We start from the raw sequence: 20046 nt of genomic DNA, 5'->3' as shown, positions 1-20046 counted from the left end.
AGTATATGTTCTGCATATTTGATTGTTCTAAATGACATGTTGAATAACTAAGTCATTTAATTGCTTCCAATCCAATTCATTTGACATAAAAGACAGCAAGTGTAAAACTGAAAAACTTAAATTCCAGTTGCAAAAATGGTAACTAGATAATTGGAAAACTGAAATTGAAAAGGGAACAAAATAGAAAATTATAAACTAAACATTTATCAACAAACATTCACCTTGATTCATAATGTACCAACTATCAACATTCATAAAGTGCGCTTAATAAGACAACTGGATACCATATTATAACCCCAAAAAGATGTCAACACCTAGTTATAACATGGCATCCAACTGTCACAACTAAAGAACTGCAACCAAAATATAAAGTTTACTATCATGGCAGTAATTACAACACTTCCAAAAATTTACATCATAAAAGTTCACTAGAAGCAAATTTTCATCACTTCTGCTCCTTACCATTACCATTTCTTGCTTGTAACTTTGTCAACCTTTGTTTGTTCAACTGATTTCCAGTGATGGCAGAATTTTCCAGCCATGTTAGGCCTTTTATTGAGAAAGTAAGCTTCAATAGCTGAATTGCACCGCTTGAATCACCAACAAATCCAATTTGCCTGGTTGCAGTGGGTATACTTTATTGCCTCAGCTGGAGTCTTGTCCTTGCTTCTAAGATACTCTTTGGTCTTATAGCTATGTCAGGCTTAGGCTCAAAATTAGGGATCTTAAAATCTGGACATTCATTGCTAGTTGGAAGATGCCTTTGTACTGCAGGGGTTGGCATAAACACAAAGTTGCTGATTCACTAGCTTGACTATTTTGACTTGGCTGGGGTGCTGATAAATGGAAGTCATCTTCAGTTGGGATATCTGCAGCAGCTGGGAAAGATATAGGCTGTTCATTATCAGGTTTATCAACTAAAGTTCTTTATTATTTTTCTTGCTTTCCCCTTGTTTTGCCACTCTTTGGCTGTTTTCCTTTAAAGTGCTATTATCAACACACACAATTATATGTTAGAACAACGCAGAATAAAATAGAAGCATAAATTTATTGTTCAAGAGATAGATTACCTTGGCACATCCTCTAGCATTATGTCCAGGTTCTCCACAATTATTACATGTAATATACTCTTCCTTTTATGGATTGAGACCATTGCCCTTACCTATTAAGGGACTCATTTGTCTTTCTTTTTCTTTTTACTTTTGGGCTGCCAGCCATTTTTATAAATTCAAGTGGTTCCATATTTTGTGAGGGGTCTATCTTTCAGAACTTTTCTCCTCTCATAGGTTGTAACTTATGAGAATATTTGGAGATATGCCTCTTTGGAAAGGTACCAGTGAATATCACTTAAAGGGTCAACCTTCTTATACAGTAGGGCACAGATTGCATGAGGACATGAGATTCCACAAAGGACCCATGTCCTGCAAGTGCATTTTTTTGCCCCTAGATTCACAATGTGCCTATCACTACCTTCTGTTACTTCATACCCTTGGTCAGAACTGGCATTCACATGATACTTTTGTGCAATCCTCATGAATTGGTTATACAAATTTAGAGTCTTGGGACTGTATTCACTTCCCCACCCCACCACTTCAGTTTCATTATCAGTCAATATATTCATAACCTGGATTCTGATCTCCTCTAACATCTTTATAATTGGCTTGTGTCTGGCTTGCAATATCCATGCATTGAAGGACTCAGTCAGGTTATTATCCACTGACTGGTTCTTGCAGGTAGTATCAAAGAATGTCCTACTCCAGTTGGTCTCATGAGTTACCGCCCCGTTTTCCCCATTTTTGCTTCTTTATGCTTTTTATCCGTGTTATGTGGTATTGGGTTGGTCGGATCGAATACGGAATGATTTTGGTAAGGTTTGAGACACTTAGTCTCTTTTGAGGAAGCTTAAGTTAAAAAATTCAATCGGATGTTGACTTATGTGTTAGAGGGATCAGATATGAGTTTCGATGGATTGGTTAGCTCTGGGAGGTGATTTGGGACTTAGGAGCATGATCGGAATGAGTTTTGGAGGTTCAGAGTAGATTTAGGCTTGAATTGACGAAGTTGAGATTTCGACGATTTCCGGTTGGTAGGCGAGATTTTGATATAGGGGTCGAAATGGAATTCCGAGAGTTTAGTAGTTCCGTTGTGTCATTTGTGATGTGTCTGCAAAATTTCAGGTCATTCGGACGTGGTTTGGTTGGGTTTTTGATCAAAAGCGGATTTCAGAAGATTTTGGAAAACTTAGGCTTGAATCCGATGTGTTTTGATTGATTTGATGTTGTTTTAGGTGTTTAGAAGATTGGTACAAGTTTGAATAAGGTTTTGGGATATGTTGGTGCCTTTGGTTGAGGTCTCGAGGGCCTCGGGTGAGTTTCGGAGGGTTGAACGGATCATTTTAAGTTAAAGAAAAGTTACAGATTTTTGTTTAAGCTGTTGCAGGTATTTTGCTCTTCGCGTTCGCGAGAGGACCCTCGCGTTTGCGAAGGGTCAGGAAGGGAGGCATCAGGTTTGGCCTTCGCGTTCGCGAGGGGGAGTCCCGCGTTTGCGAAGGGCTGGAATGGTAAGCATCGCGTTCGCGAGAGGCCTGACCACGTTCGCATAGGTTGGTGATACTGAGGCATCGCGTTCGCGATGGTGAGATCGCGTTCACGAAGAAGAGTTTTGGTCAATGATATTTTTGTGCTTCGCGAACGCGAGGCTTTGACCACATTCACGAAGAAGGAATTAAGACCTGGGCAGAATGTTTAAATATTCGTCTTGTCCGCAATTTTGGGGTTTATTTCTTCCATTGTTGGTCATTTGGAGCTTTTTGAAGAGGATTGAAGAGGGATTCAAGGGGATTCACTTGGAGGTAAGATTCTTGGACTTAAAACTCGATTCTAATGTGAATTCCACCTAAATAATCATGGAAATTAAGCCAAAAATTGAAGAACTAGGGCTTGGAAACTTAGACCTTTGATTGGGGATTTGAAGGACCATTTGAGGTCGGATTTCAGAACTTTTGATATGTATGAACTCGTGGGGAGATAAGGAATCTATTAATGTAAAAATTATCGAATTCTGAGATGTGGGCCCGGGGGTCGGGTTTTGGTAATTTCGGGATTTATGTTGTAAATTGATTATTTTTGCTTGGGCTTCGTTCCCTTAGCATATTTTGATGCCGTGATTCTAATTTGGATAGATTCGACGCGAGTGGAGGCCGATTCGAGGGGCAAAGGCGTCGCGAGCTAGAGATTTGTCCGGCTTGAGGTGAATAATGATTGTAAATGATATTCTAAGGGTTTGAAACCCCGGATTGCGCATCGTTGTGCTATATTGAGGTGACACACACGCTTGATGACGAGCGTGGGGTCGTGCACAGTTGAGGATTGTGACATAGTCTGTCTCGAATGACTATTTTATCGTGTATTTGACTGAAATCTATTTGTTATCATCATGATTTGGGCTGAATGCTATATTTGGGCATTGTGCCAACTATTTGGATCCTTTGGGGATTTTTACTGATATTTCCTCACTGTTTTGACTTTATACTTGAACTCAATCATGTTATATTTTACTGTTTTCGTACTCAGCCATGTTTACTCTGTTTTAACACTTAAATGATATTTTAAATGATATTTTAGGCTGAGAATTATGTTTTACTATTGCCTAAGTGGCTTGTGAGGATTTTGACTGAGTAAGTCCTAGGGCCTATGTTGCGAGGAAACACTTGATATTGATTATGAGGCCGAGGGCCTGAGATATGTACGCCACAAGGCGGCTTGTTGATATGAGGTCGAGAGCCTAATGATGATGCCATGAGATGGATTGATATTGCGCTTGGGCCATAAGGGGCCCCTCCAGGAGTCTGCACACCCCCAGTGAGCGCGGGTACCCATTGTGATGTGAGATTGAGCCCGAGGGGCTAGTATTGTTCTGAGATGTTACCCGAGGGGCGGATTTTTTGATACTGTGCCCAAGGGGCGAACCTTTATGTGTTTATATTTTCCTAATTGCTTGTCAATTACCTGCTTAATTGTTGAAAATGGATTTTCATAATGTTAAATTTGAGTTAAAGGATTTTTACCTATCTTTCATTGGTTTACTGTTTTAAATGGTTTTACTGCTTCATTATAACATGCCTTGTGCCTTACGTGATTTCCTGCTTTCAGTCTTTATTTATGATTATTACTCACTGAGTTGGAGTACTCACTTTACTCCCTACACCCTATGTGCAGATTCAGGCATATATGGTCCTGCTCTCGAGTGCTGATCATTTCCAGCTCAGGCGGATCCGAGGAGTCTCTAGGTAGCTGTTGGCGTTCACGACCCGGAGCTCTTCCCTATCTTAGTTCTTCATGTTCTTAGTTTCTGTATTAAACTCTGTAGTTTGATTTGGAGTATTTCGGATTGTTTAGATGCTCATGACTAGTGACACCCCGGTATCAGACTGTGTTGGGTTGTATTCCGCAAATTATGCTATTATCTATTAACTTTGGATTATCTTATCATGCTTTAGATTTATTTCTTATGGTTTAACTGTTAATAATTGGAAATGAAAAGTGTTGGCTGGCCTTGTATTCATGAGAGGCGCCATCACGACCGGGTTCGGGATTAGGGTCGTGACAAGTTGGTATTAAAGCCTAGGTTACATAGGTCTCACGAGTTATGAGCAGGTTTAGTAGAGTCTCACGAATCAGTACAGAGACGTCTGTATTTATCCTCGAGAGGTTGCAGAACCTTTAGGAAAAACTCCATATTCTTGAAATTCTTCTCGTGCGACTTTGTTGATCGGAGTACTTAACTTCTGTTGTGCTATTCTCTCATAGATGGTGAGGACACACGCTACCGGCCAGAATAGACGATCACCAGTACCACTAGCTATGACCACTAGAGGCCGAAGACGCGATCGTGGTCATGGTAAGGGCAGAGGTGTGGCCCACACAGCAGCTAGGGCAGCACCTGCAGATCCACTAGTCGCCCCAGTTCAGGATTAGGTCCCAATTATAGGTGCTCCAGCAGCACCAGCTCAGGCACCAGTTGTGCCCATTGTGATTTCGGGTCTTCAGGAGGCCTTGGCTCAGATCTTATCAGTTTGCACTGGCCTAGCTCAGGAGGTTTTAGCCACTATAGCCACAACTACTTCTTAAGCCGGGGGAGGCAATCAGACTCCCGCTGCTCGCACACCTGAGCAAGTCGTGTAGGGACTTCAAACGCCGGGGGCACATCCAGTCCAGCCGATTGTAGCTGCTCAGGACTATGTAGTTCCTGCCATGCTAGAGGACGAGCAACGTAGGTTGGAGAGGTTTGGTAGACTTTAGCTTCCGACCTTCAGTGGTGCAGAGGGAGAGGATGCCCAGAGCTTCTTAGATAAGTGTCAGAGGATGCTTCGTACAGCAGGTATTCTGGAGACCAGCAGGGTCGCTTTCACTACTTATCAGTTTTCTGGAGCCGCCTTCACTTGATGGGAGGCTTTTGAGAGGCGTAGGCCTGTTGGTGCAACACCCTTTACCTGGCAGTACTTCTCCGTTCTCTTTCTGGAGAAGTATGTCCTGCAGTCCCATAGAGAGGAGCTCCGTAGAGAGTTTGAGTGGTTGCGTCAAAGAGAGATGACTGTGACGTAGTATGAGATGAGGTTCTCCGAGTTAGCTCGTCATGCTATTTGGTTGGTTTCGACAGATAGAGAGAGGATTAGGAGGTTTGTTGATGGCCTCACTTATCAGCTTCGTATTCTCATGACCAGGGAGAGGGTGATTGGTACTACCTTTGAGGAGGTTGTAGACATCGCTTGGGAGATTGAGTCTGTTCGTTGCTAGGAGCACGACGAGAGGGAGGCCAAGAGGCCTCGAGGATCTGGTAGTTACAGTGGTACTCCTTCGAGAGGTCAGTTTCAGCACGGTAGAGGCCGTCCATTCAGGCATGCTCAGCCAGCTCGCCCAGGTTATCGTGGGGCATCATCGGGTCATGGTTCTCACAGTTCTCATTAGGGTCAGTCATTACTTAGTGCCCTTCCAGCTCAGAGTTTGTCCCGTGCTCCATTAGTTCAGGCTCTTCTATGCCAGGCGCATCTGCTAGTTACTCCGCTACGAGGGGTTCCCTTCAGTCCCCTTCTCCATCACCTGGGAGTTGTTATGAGTGTAGCGAGATGGGTCATATGGGGAGGCAGTGCCCTCGTCGTCTTGCGAGTTCATCTCAGCAAAGGGGTCAATCATCGGCTTCGACGCCAGTTACTTCACCACCACCCGCCCAGCCAGCTAGGGGTAGAGGTCAGTCAACTGGCCCTAGAGGGGGAGGTCGATCAGGTGGCGATCAGGCCCATTTCTATGCACTTCTAGGCAGACCCGATGCTATTGCTTCAGATGCTATTATCACAAGTATCGTTTCAGTCTACCACAGAGATGCCTCTATATTAATTGATCCCGGTTCTACCTTTTCTTATGTGTTATCATACTTTGCTCGTTATGTGGGTATGCCCCATGAGTTTCTTGCTTCACCTGTTCATGTATCTACCCCAGTGGGTGATACTGTTATTGTAGACCATGTATACCGGTCTTGTATGGTGACTATTAGGGATCTGGAGACCCATGTGGATCTTTTATTATTGTGTATGGTGGATTTTGATGTCATTTTGGGCATGGATTGGCTATCTCCATGTCATGCTATTCTGGACTGTCATGCCAAGACAGTCACATTGGCTATACCGGGTGTGCCATGGATTGAGTGGCGAGGTGTGATTGATTATGTTCCCAGTAGAGTGATCTCATTCTTGAAATCCCAGCGTATGGTTGGGAAGGGTTGTCTTTCGTATCTAGCCTTTGTGAGGGATGTCGGTGCCGAGACTCCTAGTATTGATTCTGTTCTAGTTGTGAGGGAGTTTCCCGATGTGTTTCCTGCAGACCTGCCGGGCATGCCACCGGACAGGGATATTGATTTTGGTATTGACTTGGTGCCAGGCACTCAGCCCATTTCTATTCCGCTGTATCGTATGGCACACACGAAGTTGAAGGAATTAAAGGAGCAGCTTCAGGAACTCCTTGATAAAGGGTTCATTCTACCTAATGTGTCACCTTGGGGTTGCGCCGGTTCTATTTGTGAAGAAGAAGGATGACACTATGAGGATGTGTATTGATTATAGGCAATTGAACAAGGTAACAATTAAGAACAAGTGTCCTTTGCCTCGTATTGATGATTTATTCGACCAGCTTCAGGGAGCGAGAGTGTTCTCCAAGACTGATCTACATTCAGGTTATCACCAGTTAAAGATCAGGGACTTGGATATTCTTAAGACAACTTTCAGGACCCGATATGGTCTTTATGAGTTCTTGGTGATGTCTTTTGGGCTGACCAATGCCCCAGCAGCGTTCATGCATTTGAAGAACAATGTGTTCCGGCCTTATCTTGACTCGTTTGTCATAGTCTTTATTGATGATATTCTGGTGTATTCACGTAGTTAAGAGGAGCACGCAGAGCATTTGAGAGTTGTGTTACAGAGATTGAGGGAGGAGAAACTTTATGCAAAATTCTCCAAGTGTGAGTTTTGGCTCAGTTCAGTGGCTTTCTTGGGGCACATGGTGTCCAACGAGGGTATCCAGGTTGATACGAAGAAGATAGAGGCAGTTCTGAGTTGGCCCAAACTATCCTCAACTACATAGATTCACAACTTTCTTAGTTTGACAGGCTATTATCGCTGGTTTGTTCAGGGATTCTCATCTATCACATCTCCCTTGACCAAGTTAACTCAGAAGGGTGCTTCATTTGTATGGCCGGACGAGTGTGAGGAGAGCTTTCAGAAGCTCAAGACAGCCTTGACCACAACTCTAGTGTTGGTTCTGCTATCAGCTTCAGGTTTATATACCGTGTATTGTGATGCTTCGAGAGTTGGTATTGGTTATGTTTTGATGCAGTAGGGTAGAGTTATTGCTTATGCTTCCCGCTAGTTGAAGCCCCATGAGAAGAACTACCCTGTTTATGATTTAGAGTTGGCTGCCATAGTTCACGCGTTGAATATTTGAAGGCATTACTTATATGATGTGTCTTGTGAGATATTTACTGATCATCGTAGCCTCCAGTACTTGTTCAAATAGAAGGATCTCAATTTGAGGCAGCAGAGGTGGTTGGAGTTGCTTAAGGATTATGATATCATTATATTGTACCATCCGGGAAAGGCCAATATGGTGGCCAATGCTTTGAGATGAAAGGCTGTGAGTATGGGGAGTTTGGCATATATTCCAATTGGGGAGAGACCTATTGCAGTTGATGTTCAGGCCTTGGCCAATCGGTTCATAAGGTTGGATATTTCAGAGCCCAGTCGGGTATTGGCTTGTGTGGTTTCCCGGTCTTCCTTATATGATCACATAAGAGAGAGCAAGTATGATGATCCACATTTGCTTGTCCTTAAGGACAGAGTTCAGCACAATGATGCCAGAGATGTGACCATTGGTGATGATGGGGTGTTGAGGATGCAGGGCCAGATTTGTGTGCCCAATGTGGATGGGCTTCGGGAGTTGATTCTGGAGGAGGCCTATAGCTTGCGGTATTCCATTCATCCGGGTGCCGCGAAGATATATCAGGATTTGAGGTAGCACTATTGTTGGAGGAGAATGAAGAAAGAGATTGTGGGATTTGTAGCTCGGTGTCTCAATTGTTAGCAGGTGAAATATGAGCATCAGAGACCGGGTGGCTTGCTTCAGCGGATGGATATTCCAGAGTGGAATTGGGAGAGGATCACTATGGACTTTGTTGTTGGACTTCCACAGACTTTGAGGAAGTTCGATGCTATTTGGGTGATTGTGGATCAGTTAACCAAGTCCGCGCACTTCGTTCCTGTATGTACTACCTATTCTTCGGAGCCGTTGGCAGAGATCTATATCTGGGAGATTGTCCGTTTGTATGGTGTCCCCATTTCCATCAATTCAGATAGGGGCACTCAGTTTACTTCGCAGTTTTGAAGGCCTATGTAGCGAGAGTTAGGTACTCAGGTTGAGTTGAGCACAACTTTTTACCCTCAGACGGACGGACAGTCCGAGTGCACCATTCAGATATTAGAGGACATGTTTCATGCTTGTGTCATTGATTTCGGAGGGTCATGGGATCAGTTTCTACCACTTGCAGAGTTTGCTTATAACAACAACTACTGGTTGAGTATTCAGATGGCTCCATATGAGGCTTTGTATGGGAGGCGGTGTAGATCTCCAGTTGGTTGGTTCGATCCCGGTGAGTCTAGGCTTTTGGGGACAGACTTGGTGCAGGATGCTTTGGAGAAGGTGAAGGTGATTCAGGAGAGGCTCCGTACAGCGCAGTTGAGACAGAAGAGTTATGCTGATAGGAAGGTTCGAGATGTGTCCTACATGGTTGGTGAGAAGGTTCTGTTGAAGGTTTCACCCATGAAGGCTGTTATGAGATTTGGGAAGAAAGGGAAATTGAGTTCGCGGTTCATTGGGCCTTTTGAGGTACTTCGGAGGATTGGGGAGGTGGCTTACAAGCTTGCTTTGCCACTTAGCTTGTCGAGTGTGCATCCGGTATTTCATGTTTCTATGCTTCGGAAGTATATTGGGATCCGTCTCATGTTCTAGATTTCAGCACGGTTCAGTTGGATGATTATTTGACCTATGATGTGGAGTCGTTAGCTATTTTGGGTTGTCATGTTCGAAAGTTGAGGTTAAATGATATAGCTTCAGTGAAAGTGTAATGGAGAGGTCGGCCCGTAGAGGAGGCTGCCTAGGAGACCGAGTGGGAGATGCGGAGAAGATACCCTCACCTATTGGAGGCTTTAGCTATGTTTCTTGACTCGTTCGAGGACGAACATTTGTTTAAGTTGGGGAGGATGTGACGACCCGGCCAGTCGTCTCATGAGTTACCACCCCGTTTCCCCCATTTCTGCTTCTTTATGCTTTGTTTATTCGTATTATGTGGTATCAGGTTGGTTGGATTCGAATCCGGAATGATTTTGGTAAGGTTTGAGACACTTAGTCTATTTTGAGGAAGCTTAAGTTGGAAAAGTCAACCGGGTGTTGACTTTTGTGTTAGAGGGCTCGGATGTGAGTTCCAATTGTTTGGTTAGCTATGGGAGGTGATTTGGGACTTAGGAGCATGATCAGAATGAATTTTGGAGGTTCGGAGTAGATTTAGGTTTGAATTGGCGAAGTTGAGATTTTGGCGATTTCCGGTTGGTAGGCGAGATTTTGATATAGGGTCGGAATGGAATTTCGAGAGTTGTAGTAGTTCCGTTGTGTCATTTGGGATGCGTGTGCAAAATTTCAAGTCATTCAGATGTGGTTTGGTTGGGTTTTTGATCAAAAGCAGAATTCGGAAGATTTTGAAAACTTAGGCTTGAATCCAATGTGTTTTGGTTGATTTGATGTTGTTTGAGGTGTTTGGAAGATTGATACAAGTTTGAACAAGGTTTTGGGATATGTTTGTGCCTTTGGTTGAGGTCCCGGGGGCCTCGGGTGAGTTTCGGAGGGTTGAATGAATCATTTTAAATTAAAGAAAAGTTGCATATTTTGGTTTCAGTTGTTGCAGGTATTTTGCTCTTCGCTTTCGCGAGTGGACCCTCGCGTTCGCGAAGGGTCATGAAGGGAGGCATCAGGTTTGGCCTTCGATTTCGTGAGAGGGAGTCCCGCATTCGCGAAGGGCCGGAATGGTAAGCATCACATTCGCGAGAAGCCTGGCCGCGTTCGCATAGGTTGGTGAAGCTGAGGCATCGCGTTCACGATGGTGAGATCGCGTTCGCGAAGAAGAGTTTTGGTCAATGGAATTTTTGTTCTTCACGAACGCGAGGCTTTGACCGCGTTCGCGAAGAAGGAATTAAGGCCTGGGTGGAATGTTTAAATATTTATCTTGTCCACGATTTTGGGGTTTATTTCTTCCGTTGTTGGTCGTTTTTGGAGCATTTTGAAGAGGATTGAAGAGGTATTCAAGGGGATTCACTTAGAGGTAAGATTCTTGGACTTAAAACTCGATTCTAATATGAATTCCACCTAAATAATCATGGAAATTAAGCCAAAAATTGAAGAACCTTGGAAACTTAGACCTTTTATTGAGGATTTGAAGGACCATTTGAGGTCGGATTTTAGAACTTTTGATATGTATGAACTCGTGGGGAGATAAGGAATCTATTAATGTAAAAATTATCGAATTTTGAGACGTGGGCCCGGGGGTTGCGTTATGGTAATTTCCGGATTTATGTTGTAAATTGATTATTTTCGCTTGGGCTTCATTCCCTTAGCATATTTTGACACCGTGATTCTGATTTTGGATAGATTCGACGCGAGTGGAGGCCGATTCGAGGGGCAAAGGCGTCGCGAGCTAGAGATTTGTCCGGCTTGAGGGGAGCAGTGATTGTAAATGATGTTCTGAGGGTTTGAAACCCCGGATTACGCATTGTTGTGCTATATTGAGGTGATGCACACGCTTGATGACGAGCGTGGGGTCGTACATAATTGGGGATTGTGACTTAGTCCGTCCCGAGTGACTATTTTACCGCGTATTTGACTGAAATCTATTTGCTATCATCATGATTTGGACTGAATGCCATATCTGGGCCTTGTGCCAACTATTTGGACCCTTCGGGGATTTTTACTGAAATTTCCTCACTGTTTTGACTTTATACTTGAACTCAGTCATGTCATATTTCATTGTTTCGTACTCAGCCATGTTTACTCTGTTTTACACTTAAATTATCTTTTAAATTATATTTTGGGTTTAAAATCATGTTTTACTATTGCCTGAGTGACTTGTGAGGATTTGACTGAGTAAGGCTGAGGGCGTATGTTGTGAGGAAACACTTGATATTGATTATGAGGCCGAGGGCCTGAGATATGTATGTCACGAGGTGGCTTGTTGATATGAGGCCGAGAGCCTAGTGATGACGCCACGAGATGGCTTGATATTGTGCTTGGGCCGTAAGGGGCCCCTCCAGGAGTATGCACACCCCCAGTGAGCGCGGGTACCCATTGTGATGTGAGATTGAGCCCGAGGGGCTGGTATTGTTCTGAGATGTTGCCTAAGGGGCGGATTTGTTGATACTGTGCTCGAGGGGCGAACCTTTATGTGTTTATCTTTTCTTAATTGCCTGTTAATTACCTGCTTGATTGTTGAAAAAGGCTTTTTATAAAGTTAAATTTGATTTAAAGGATTTTTACCTATCTTTCACTGGTTTACTATTTTAAATGGTTTTACTACTTCATTATAACATGCCTTGTGCCTTACGTGATTTCCTGCTTTCAGTCCTTATTTATGATTATTACTCACTGAGTTGGAGTACTCACTTTACTCCCTGCACCTTGTGTGCAGATTCAGGCATATCTGGTCCCGCTCTCGAGTGATGATCATTTCCAGCTCAGGCGGATCCGAGGAGTCTCTAGGTAGCTGTTGGCGTTCACAGCCTGAAGCTATTCCCTATCTTATTTATTCATGTTCTTAGTTTTTGTATTAAACCCTGTAGTTTGATTTGGAGTATTCCGGATTGTTTAGATGCTCATGACTTGTGACACTCCGGTATCGGGCTGTGTTGGGTTGTATTCCGCAAATTTTGCTATTATCTGTTTACTTTGGATTATCTTATCTTGCTTTAGATTTATTTCATATGGTTTAACTGTTAATAATTGGAAATGGGAAGTGTCGGCTGGCCTTGTCTTCACGAGAGGCGCCATCACGACCGGGTCCGGGTTTAGGGTCGTGACAGGTAGTATCAAAGAATGCCCTACTCCAGCAAGTAGGTGGATGCTTTAACAGATCTTCAACAATAGCCTTACCATCATCATCCACTTGGCTCACACACTTTAATTAATCTTGGAAATTGTCTTCATAGGTACTTCAATCTGCCCACTAAAGATATTTCTTGTATTCCCCATACCTCCATCTCTTGCATCTGTTTTCTTCTATATATCTTACATAGAATTTGTGGTGTGCCTCAGGAAGAACTCCTGAGATTGAATCAATCAGCCCTCGCAAATAAAGGGAAGAAGAATAAAATCTTTATATATATATATATTGGTAAAACAATAAAATAATGAAAGAAAGTGTTCATACTTTATGCATATCTGAGATAAAAGTGATTTCTTCACCCATCTTAAGGTCCATTGACTTTTGTAGATGACTTAAAAACTAGTTCCATGTGACTTTTGTTTCTTTATCCACAATAGCCCAAGCTAATGGATAAAAATGATTTGCAGAGTCTTGACCAACTACCATGAAAAGCTGACCCTTAACTTTTCCTTTCAAAAAAGTTCCATCAACCCTATAAAGGGCCTCAATCCACTCTTAAACTCCATCTTCATTGTGTTAGAACATATGTACATCCTTAGGAACCTTCTCTTGCCTTCAGCAAGAGCATCCTTTGATAAGTTAACTATCTCATCACTTCCAGGATTACTAACTTCAATTCATTAACATAAACCACCAACTTATTATATTCATCAGTAAAACTCCCTTACAGACTCTCTAAAATCAATCTCTTTGGCCTCTTACACTTTGTCTCACTAACATTTACATTAAATGGAGCCTTCAAGATTGCCCTCATCTCTCTAATCTTAATTTTTGGATCATCTTGCAACCCTCTCTTGAAGTATGCAGCAATGATCTTAGCATTAACTCTATGATTCTCATATGCAGGTTCACAAGTGTGCTCAGAATTTAAGGTCCTGAATTCAGCCTCACCCCCTGAAGAATTCCTAGAAATGTGACATACAAAAGGGAAACCAACTTCACAAATGTACCTAAGCCCAGTTGAGTCACTTTTAAGTTGCTCTAACCCATAACCATTTGCAAGTGCATACATATTTATCACTTTCCTAGCTTCAACAATATCTTTGAATATCATGGACCTATCAAACTCTTTATAGTCAGTCAATTTATCATTAATGTCTCTCTTCTTTTGTGTAAAAAGTTTCTCTAGACTATCAGAATCATAGTCTAAAGAAACAACATATTCATTATCATCACAATTATCACTTTCATCACAATCTGTGGCAGCTTCAAGTTCATCAGGTTTATCATGCTCATTGTAATGGATTATATTAGGTGCATTAATACTTGACTATTATTCCTCTATAGCAAGTATGGTAATAACATTAAAATGGTTGTTCACAAAGTCCAATAAAATCTTAATGCCATAATCACCTTCTATTTTAAAGTATGTACCAGAAGGACCATTAACTATCAGTTGTTGGACTCCTATATACCCCATGTTAGAAACATATTCATCCACTAAATCATTATAGGAAAGCAAGTCAGAGTCAAAACCTTGTTTGGTGTGCAAAAATTTTCTTGAGTATGCCACGAGTGGTTTCTTGACCCACTCTCCATCATGATAAAAGACCAAATCAAGTAGGACCATTGTTATTAAACTGCAAAATAAAGAATATACATATTTAAGACAAACTAAAATCACATAAGGTAAAAAATATAGAAACAATATAAAATACACACTAAAACCAGTCAACATAAACAAACAAAGACTAATGGAAGGCAAAATAAAATAGAATAATTGAAGGTACAGAGATATAGGCAGATAAAGACAAAATAAAATAGAAGGTACCACACATTGAAGAAGTCAGTCAACTTCAATAAACTAATACACGTATCCATGGATATGAGGGACCATACATTAAAGTATTAAAGTAACAAATAAAGTGTCCTCAGCCTCACCTTCCAATAAACAATGCAGAAAAGAACAAATGAAAGCCAATACAAAAAATCTGATTCACTTATTTTCTACAAAAAAAACCCAAAGGAAATTGGGATCACAAAATATTAAAATTGAAATCCTAAATCACCAAAGGACTTTTCAATACCAAGAAAGCATAAACTAGATATGAAGCACATGCAAATAAAAAGAACAAAATTAGGGTTTAATAATGAAAAAACCACATGCAAGTGAATACAAACAAAAACACACACCTACAAGCTTGAAATTATCGACAAAGAAAGGGAGAAGTGAAAACCCTAGCCAACCAAGAATAATTTTAAAAACCCTACTCCAATAAACAACAAATTTGAAATCCTATGACAACTACACTTCGGTTACACACCCCTATCAGCTTGAAATAATCGATAAAGAAAGGGGGAACTAAAATCCCTTCGAAACCCCAGTAAAACTTCACTTCAGTTACGTACAAAGAGATAAAACTAACAGAAACATCTAGTTTTTGGTAATAATTTCTTACATTCGCTTGAAATCTGCATTGGACGCAAGGATTCTGACGGGTTTGGTTCTTTCGTTTTCTTTCAAGTACTAGAAGGTCTACTCTTTCTACACGGGTTATTCGTATTTATTTAGTAGGCAAACGGTTACGGGTTACGGGTCAAAATTTTGGGAGTGAAATTGGGTCAATCTAATTTGGGAGTCGATTTGGGGCTTTCGACTTAATTGAAAGCTGACTTGGAAAAAATGGAGTGGGTCAGCTGCCACATCGACCATCCGTTAATGTTAGGGGAAACTACATCAACTTTGTTAACAGTAGGGTGGGTATTAAACATAAAGTGAAACGAAGGACAAACGTGTATTATTTCCAATAGTACAGGGGAAATAATGGCCTTTTTCCCAATAAACTTATAGGTAATATTGTTTTATCGGAAAAGAGCTAAAACTACCCCTCAAGTGTTGGATTTGGTACAATAATATCCTTCTTCCACCTTTTCGAATAAAAGTGCACCTACCATTTATATTTTGGCACATCCATGCCTTTATATCTAACGATCCTTTATTTTAAAAAAAATCATGTATATTCTACGTGTCGGCTTGTTATTGGCTGAACTTAAAAACCAGCCATAATACACTAATCCACATGTAACCCGCCCCATTACTGAACCACCCCCTAACCTTTAATCATTTTAACCTGAATCCTTTATTCTTTAAAGATGCAACATCTTCTTCTTCGTTTTCTTCCTCTTTTCATTAAGGTTCTTCAAATTCTCCATCTCCCATCTCTTACCTCCCAACTTTGTATTTTCTTCTGAAATTTACATTAATAATTATTCTTCCTTTAGCTTCAAAATTCTATAATACTCTTCTTCTTTCTTCTCTTGACCAAGGTGAGTCTCGTATATGTTATTGCAGATTAATTGCCAACCATTTTACTGCTATGACACCTATGAATGGTGGTCATAGATTCTACAAATGTTGTCATTATGAAAAAAATGATTATCGTTATTGGGAATGGCATGATGAAAACTTTCTACCTCATGCGTCAATATTTATCCATAATCAAAAAAATTCGTTGGATATAGTCGGGCCCCAATGCGGGTATCGGACACCGGGTGGAAAACCCAAAAAAAAAATTCATTGGATGCCTTTCGTCAAGAAAGGAACAAGTTGAAGCATAATGCGGTTGATATGGTTTGCAAAGCCACAACTTCGAATAAAGTATCTACCTTGGAGGAGAAAGGTTCCAATTTGGAATTAAAAGTGAATCGATTGATAAAATTACTGCTACGGTCATAGGCTACTATTGTATTTTTTTGCCGCGATCAAGATGATAAATTGAGAAGTTGGTGGCAACTGTTGATGAAGTATTACAAGATTATGCATAGTTCTACTTTTTTATGTCAATTAGTTATTATTTTGGTCATTTGTGTCGATGTTGGATGGGTTGTTAAGTGAAGGGAAGAGCATATTAGTGTTTTATTAGTAGAGGTAGTGGTGTTTGTTTTGGTTATTAGTGTTGGTTGATCTAATTTTAGTAGCTTCTATATTACGACCCCAGTTCGCCCTCCGTGAACCATCATGACGGCACCTAGTCCCTACGACTAGGTAAGCCTAAATTGCGGAAGATAAATCAATTTGCGGAAGCAAAATAATTTAAAACAGAATTAGAGTAATAAGACAATATTTAAAAGTGTCGCTCGACATACACAACATTTAACTCTCAGAAACCAATACATATTTCCAAGACCCGGAAATCCATGAATCACAAGCTAAGAATATTACATAGTGCTCTAACTCCAGAATAGTCTAGAACAAGTAAATATAGAAGGGCTATAACTACAAGAGCGAATAGATAGAAACTCCTCGGTCTGTAGACGCGGCAGATATACCTCAAAGTCTCCGAAGGGTCGCCTCGCCTCAAGGATGGTAAGTCTGAGTCAAGGTACCTGGATCTGCACATGAAAAACATGCGCAGAAAGGGCATGAGTACACCACAACGGTACTCAGTAAGTGCCAAGACTAACCTCGGTCGGGTAGTGACGAGGAAAGTCAGGGCCCTACTGAGATAACATAAAAATATAAGATATGACAGTATAAGATAAGCAGTATAGTTGAAAACCTAACACTAAGAATTTGATACAGGAAAACAAGGAATTCAATAACCGAAATAGAGGCAAAAACAATCACAAAGAATAACCGGGGATCTCTCAGTATCCCAAGGATCTCTTAGTACCCTCAATAATGCCAGGGATCTCTTGGTATCCCGAGGATCTCTCGGTATCCTCAATATATGCTAAGAATCTCTCGGTATCCCAAGGATCTCTTGGTATCCTCAATATATGTGTCATGGATCTCTCGGTATCCCGCACCTCAGTTGAAATCATAAATACATATAGGGGATCTCCCGGGATGTCGTCCCGTAGTACCAAAGTAAAACACACAGCAACAACACAAGAATAATCAATTAAGCTCAATTTCGTATCAAGTAAACAGATAATGCTAATCTAACATGCTTCACATAATTCAATTAAGGAAATTTAAGCAAATAAAGAGTTAAATCATTTATACATGCTTTTTCTAAGCTAACAGCAGGTTTAAATTGCAAGTAAAATGAAACAGGAAAAGGAACACAATTGAAATTACTTAAATAAAATCGGATTTTCAATAATTAGCTCAAGTACACACTCGTCATCTTACGTACAAGGCATTTCAAATACCAAATATACCATATCCTATGGGGAAGGTCTCCCACACAAGGTTAGACAAGCCACTTACCTCGAACCAGCTCAAAATCAACCCGAAACCACGCTTTTGCCACGAGTAATCGACTCCAAATGACCCTAATCTATTTAATTCAATTGCATAATGTAAATAACACTTCAAGTAACTAATTCTACAAAGAAATTCTAAGCTAATACGCGAAATTAGGTAAAATAACCAAAACGCCCAATCAAAAATTATCCAATTCTAAGGTCAAATTCCCAATCAAAAGTTGAATTCTAGGTCTAAGAACTTTCTTCCAACTTTTCCCCAATTTTCATCTCCAATCTGAAATTTATGAAGAATTCATGTTTAGATTAATAGGTTACAAGCAAAAAGGAGTAAGGAATCGTTACCCAATTGATATCTCTGAAAATCCCTCAAAATCTCGCTCAAATCCGAGCTCCCAAACTCTAGTTTTGATAAAAATCGCTAAACCCTCGAATTTGAAATTTTATAATCTGCCTAGGTAAATCCTTCTTCGCGAACGCAGAAGGACCCTCACGTTCACGAAGCACAACTTTGCTTGGCCCAGATTTCCTTCATCGCGAATGCGATGCTCCTGTTGCGAACGCAGTAGTAGCCTTCTCCCTCCTACGCGAACGTGGGACCCTCTTCGCGAACGCGTAGGCATACGACCTCACAGCTTCACGAACGCGGGGCTATCATTGCGAATGCGCAGCGTTAAGATTCCACCAGCCCCAGCTCCTCTTCGCGAACGTGAGACCCCACTCGCGAACGCGAAGAAGGAAACCAGAACTAGAGACCAGCTGCATTTTCTGCAATTCTCTAAGTCCAAAAATGACCCATTGAGCATCCAAAACATACCCGAGGCCCCCGAGACCTCAACCAAACATGCCAACCAATCCTAAAACATCATTCAAACTTGTTGCAACCTTCGGAATACCCAAAACAACATCAAAACACCTATTTTTCATCGGATTCAAGCCTAAGAATTCCAAAAACTCTAAAAATACGCTTTCGATCAAAACGTCTATCAAACCCCGTCCGAATGACCTGAAATTTTACACACACATCACATTCAACACTAAGGAGCTACTCCAACTTACAGAATTTCATTCCGATCCTCGGATCAAAATCTCACTATCGAACCGGAAACTTCAAAATTTAACCTTTCGGTATTTCAAGCCTCAATTAGCTATGGACCCCCAAAACACAATCCGAACACACCCCTAAGCCCGAAATCACCCAACGGAATTAAAGGAACCATCAGATTTCCATTCTGAGGCCGTCTTCACACTATTCCAACTGGTCAACTTTCCAACACTTAAGCTCTCATTTAGGGACTAAGTGTCCCAAGACTCTCTGAAACTCAAAACCGAACATCTCGGAAAATCAAAATAGTATAAATAAACTTGGGGAAAGCAGTTAATGGGGTATTGGGGCGTAAATTCTTAAGGCGACTGGCCGGGTCATCACATCCTCCTACACTTAAACATTCGTTCATCCTCGAACAAGCATAAAGACATACCTGAAGTAGTGAAAAGATGAGGGTAAAGACTGCGCATATCCTGCTCGGTCTCCCAGGTTGCCTCCTCGACCGGCTGACCCCACCACTGAACCTTTACCGATGCAATGTTCTTTGACCTCAGCTTTCTAACCCACCTGTCCAATATTACCACTGACTACTCAACATAAGATAGATCTTTATCCAACTGGATTGAACTGAAATCCAACACGTGCAACGGATCGCCGTGATACCTCCGGAGCATCGAGACATGAAATACCGGATGAACTCCTGCCAAGCTAGGAGTTAAGGCAAGCTCATAAGAAACCTCCCCAACACGCCTCAATATCTCAAAAGGGCCAATAAACCTCGGACTCAACTTCCCTTTCTTCTCAAATCTCATAACACCATTCATAGGCAAATCCCGAAGTAGAACCCACTCTCCAACCATATAGGAAACATCACGAACCTTCTGGTCCGCGTAACTCTTCTATTTGGACTGGGCTATACAAGAGTCTATCCTGAATCACCTTACCTTCTCTAAAGCATCCTGAACCAAGTCTGTGCCCAATAATCTAGACTCACCCGGCTCGAACCAGCCCACCGGGGATCTACACCGCCTATCATATAAAGCCTCATACGGTGCCATCTGAATGTTGGACTGATAGCTGTTGTTGTAAGCAAACTTCGC

The sequence above is a fragment of the Nicotiana tabacum genome, chromosome 7, assembly GCF_000715075.1.
Source record: "Nicotiana tabacum cultivar K326 chromosome 7, ASM71507v2, whole genome shotgun sequence".
NCBI lineage: Eukaryota > Viridiplantae > Streptophyta > Magnoliopsida > Solanales > Solanaceae > Nicotiana > Nicotiana tabacum.
The sequence above is the reverse complement of the archived record's forward strand: the minus strand, read 5'-3'. Positions refer to the sequence as shown.